Genomic DNA, 5,078 nt, shown 5'->3' on the forward strand with positions numbered 1-5,078 from the left:
ACAAATAAGGCCTAAATCAAGTAGGAGAAGAGAAATAATAAAGATTAGATCAGAAATCAAAGAAACAGAAACCAGAAGAACAGTAGAACAGATCAATGAAATTAGAAGTTGTTTCATTGAAAGTATTAATGAAATTGATAAGCCTCTGGTCAGACTTATCCAAAAGAAAAATGACCAAAATTAATAAAATCATGAGTGAAAAGGAAGAGATCACAACCAACACCAAGGCAATACAGACAACTGTAAGAACATATTATGTGCAACTATATGCTAACAGATTAGGCAACCTGGAAGAAATGAATACATTCCTGGAAATTTATAAACTGCCAAGACTGAAACAGGAAGAAACAGACAATATGAACAGGACCATAACCTGAAAGGAAATTGAGACAGTAATCAAAACGTCCCCCCAAATAAGAGTCTAGGACCAGATGGCTTCCCAGGGAATTCTACATAATTCAAAAAAGAAATCATACCTATTCTACTGAAGCTGTTTCAAAAAATGAAATGGAAGGAAAACTTCCAAACTTGTTCTATGAGGCCAGCATGACCTTGATTCCAAAACCAGACAAAGACCTCATCAAAAAGGAAAATTACAGACCAATAAACCTAATGAACATGAATGGCAAAATATTCAGAAGATATCAGATAACAAAATCCAACAGTACACTAAAAAGACTATCCATCATGACCAGGTGGGATTTATTCCTGGGCTGCAAGGTTGGTTCAACATTCACAAACCAATCAACATGAAAGATAACATTAACAAAAGAAGAGACAAGAACCATATGATTCTCTCAATTGATGCAGAAAATGCATTTGACAACATCCTTTCTTAATAAAAATCCTCCAGCATATAGAGATAGAAGGAACATACCTCAATACCATAAAAGCCATCTATGAAAAACCCACACTGAATATTTTTCTCACTGGGGAAAAACAGAGCTTTTCCCCTTAAGGTCAGGAACACGAGAGGGATGCCCACTCTCACCACTATTCTTCAACATAGTACTAGAAATCCTAGGCTCAGTAATGAGACAACAAAAAGAAACATAAGGCATTCAAACTGGCAAAGAAGTCAAACTCTTTCTCTTTGCAGATGATGTGATACTTTAGGTGGAAAGCTCAAAGACTCTACCCCAAAACTGATAGAACTCATACAGCAATTCAGCAATGTGACGGGATACAAAATCAATGCACAGAAATTAGTTGCATTTCTACATACTAACAATGTGACTGAAGAAAGAGAAATTAGAGTTGATCCCATTTACCACTGCACCAAAAATCATAAAATAACTTTGGTTAGGATTATACCTAACCAAAGAGTAAAGGATCTTTAGTCTAGAAACTACATAACACTTATGAAAAAATTGAGGAAGACACAAAAGAATGGAAAAACATTCCATGCTCATGGATTGTAAGAATAAACATTGTGAAAATGTTTATGCTGCCCAGTGCAATCTACACATTCAATGCAATCCCTATCAAAATACCATCAATATCGTTTACAGAGCTGAAACAAACAATTCTAAAATTTGTATGGAACCATAAAATAATATTGAAAAAGAAAACCAAAGCTGGGGGCATGACAATGCCTGACTTCAAGCTATATTACAAAGCTGTGATCATCAAGACAGCATGGTACAGGCACAAAAACAGACACAAAGATCAATGGAACAGAATAGAGAGCCCATAAATGGACCCTCAACTCTATGGTCAACTAATCTTTGACAAAGCAGGAAAGAATATCCAATGGAGAAAATTCTCTTCAATAAATTGTGCTGGGAAAATTGGATAGCCACATGCAGAAGAGTGAAACTGGACCATTCTCTTTTTCATACACAAAGATAAACTCAAAATGGATATAAAACCTAAATGTGACACAGTAATCCATCAAAACCCATGAGGAGAACATAAGCAGTAACTTCTTTGACCTCAGCTACAGAAATTTCTTGCAAGACATTTCTTTAAAGACAAAGGAAACAAAAGCAGAAATGAACTATTGGAACTGCATCAAAATAAATGTCTTCTGAACAGCCATGGAAACAGTCAACAAAACTAAATGGCAACCTATGGAATGGGAGAAAATATTTGCAAATGACATAAAAGATAATGGGCTGGTATCCAGGATCTATAAAAAACTTATCAAACTCAATAGCCAAAAACCATATAATCCAGTCAAGAATTGGACAGAAGATATGAACAGACCCTTCTCCAAAGAAGACATACAAATGGCCAACAGGCACATGAAAAAAATGCTCCATGTCACTTGCCATTAGGGAAATACAAATCAAAACCACAGTGAGATATAACCTTACCACAACTAGAATGGCTAAAATTAACAAGCCAGGGAACAACAAATGTTGGTGAGGATGTGAATAAAGGGGAACTCTCTTACACTGTTGGTGGGAATGCAAGCTGGTATAGCCACTCTAGAAAACAGTATGGAGGTTCCTCAAGAAGTTAAAAATACAGCTACCCTATGACCCAGAATTTGCACTACTGGGTATTTACCCTGGAGATACAGATGTAGTGAAAATCAGGGGCATCTGCAGCCCAATGTTCATAGCAACAATGTCCACAATAGCCAAACTGAAGAAGGAGCCAAGATGTCCTTCAACAGATGAATGAATAAAGAAGATGTGATTCATATATGTAATGGAATATTACTCAGCCATCAGAAAGAATGACTATATACAAAGACATGGATGGCACTGGAGCTAAGTGAAATAAGTCAATCAGAGAAAGACAATTTTCAAATGGTTTCATTTATATGTGGAATATAAGGAATAATAGGGAAAGGGAGGGAAAACTGAATGGGAAGAAATCAGAGAAGGAGAGAAACCATTAAAGACTCTTGACTTGGAGAAACAAACAGGACTGTGGAAAGGGAGGTGAGTGGGGTGATGGGCATTAAGGAGAGCTTGTTATATGATTAGCACTGGGTGTTATAAGGAACTAATGAATCATTGAACACTACATCAAAAACTAAAAAAATAAAAAATAGAAAAGAGTACAAAATGGGAAAAATGTAATACAATACAGAGAATGGATCTAGGAAATCCAAACTTCCCAATCACATGAAGAACAGATCAAGTAAAGTAAAACAAAAAACAGAAAACAAACAAACAAAAAAAACAAAAACCCAACTTTAGTAGAAAACTTTGAGCTGAAAGAGTTCAACATAATACAAAATAAATGAGGTAAGCAGGATCAGAAATGTCCTGGTTTAAACTTTTAAAATTCAAAGTTGAAAAATAAGTCTTATGAACATCTAGCTATGTAAAATGTTACTGTATTTATAGTAGGGATAGTTTCAGGAGAAGGGGAGAAATCAAGAAATATCATTTTTTTAACTTAACATTGATAAGAGAGGAAAAAAAACAAAAAAAAATTTAAAAATTGAAAAGATAAATATAGGTACAACTTTTAAAACACAAATGTAAATTTAAGGAGTGGTTGATTTCTTCCAAATACCTAAATACAAAAAGGAAAGAAAAATATTGTATATAAAATAAAACAAGGTATAAAGCATGAAAATATGAAAAAATAAAGCAAAAGAGTTTAGAGAAGATAAAGCCAATGTAAAAAAAAGTTAAGTGCTGTAATAAAAGTTCAGTCTTGGCCTTGCAAATACCACCACCCAGTCATGGTCAACCCCACTGTGTTCTTTGACATCACCATGGATGTGAGCCCTTGGGCTGCATCTCCTTCTAGCTGTTTGGAGGTAAAATTTCCAAAGACAACAGAAAAGTTTCATGCTCTGAGTACTGAGGAGAAAGGATTTGGTTATAAATGTTCCTGGTTTCACAGAATTATTCTGGGATTTATGTGCCAGAGTGGTGGCTTCACATGCCATGATAACACTGGCAGCAAGTCCATTTATGGGGAGAAACTTGATGGTGAGAATTTCATCATAAAGCATAAGGTTCCTGGCATCTTATCCATCTCAAATACTGGGCTCAACACAAATGGTACCCAGTTTTTCATCTACACTGCCAAGACTTTGTGGTTGGATGGCAAGCATGTGGTTTTGACAAAATGAAAGAGGGCATGACAAAATGAAAGAGGGCATGAATATTGTGGAAGCCATGAAGTGCTTTGGATCCAGGAATGGCAAGACCAGCAATATCTCCTTTGCTGATTGTGGGCAAATCTAATAAATTTGATTTGTGTTTTATCTTAACTACCAGACCATTCCTTCTGTAGTTCAGGAGAGCACCTTTTCACCACCATCTACTCAAAATAACCAAAAATCTTTGGGCCCTCATTGCAGTTTTATGGGATCCATGTTTTCCTTACTCCTCTCCAAGTCTAGCTAGATTGCAGATTTATGATTATAAAATAAAAACTAAACAACAAAGTTTCAGACTCAACCAACAGAAGAAAAATACAACTATTTGCAAATTATAAGGGATATCTAAAATAAAGTCCTTTAAAAAGTAAAAATATTTTGATATGCCTGGGTGACTCAGTCAGTTAACCAGTCTGCCTTTGGCTTAGGTCATGATCCCACCAACAGTGTAGGAGAGTTCCCCTTTATTCACATCCTCACCAACATTTATTGTTCCCTGGCTTGTTAATTTTAGCCATTCTAGTTGGAGTAAAGTTGTATCTCACTGTGGTTTTGATTTGTATTTCCCTAATGGCAAGTGACATGGATCATTTTTTTCATGTGTCTGTTGGTCATTTGTATGTCTTCTTTGGAGAAGGGTCTGTTCATATCTTCTGTTCAATTCTTGACTGGATTATATGGTTTTTGGCTATTGAGTTTGATAAGTTTTTATAGATCCTGGATACCAGCCCATTATCTTTTATGTCATTTGCAAATATCTTCTCCCATTTCATAGGTTGCGATTTAGTTTTGTTGACTGTTTCCATGGCTGTTCAGAAGACATTTATTTTGATGAAGTCCCTATAGTTTATTTCTGCTTTTGTTTCCTGGGATTGAATCCTGCATCAGGCTCCTTCCTCAGTGGGAAGCCTGCTTCTCCCTCTCCCATTCCTGCTGCTTGTGTTTCCTCTCTCTATGTGCCTCTCTCTGTCAAATAAATAAATAAAATCTTCAAAAAATGTAA

General features: G+C 35.7%; 1 pseudogene; it reads left to right on the plus strand.

Annotated features, from left to right (window-relative positions):
• Window positions 1–3,649: 3,649 nt before the first annotated feature.
• Window positions 3,650–4,160, plus strand: LOC131821004 (peptidyl-prolyl cis-trans isomerase A-like; annotated as a pseudogene).
• The last annotated feature ends 918 nt before the right edge of the window (window positions 4,161–5,078 follow it).

Source organism: Mustela lutreola, chromosome X (assembly GCF_030435805.1).
Source record: "Mustela lutreola isolate mMusLut2 chromosome X, mMusLut2.pri, whole genome shotgun sequence".
NCBI classification, from domain to species: domain Eukaryota; kingdom Metazoa; phylum Chordata; class Mammalia; order Carnivora; family Mustelidae; genus Mustela; species Mustela lutreola.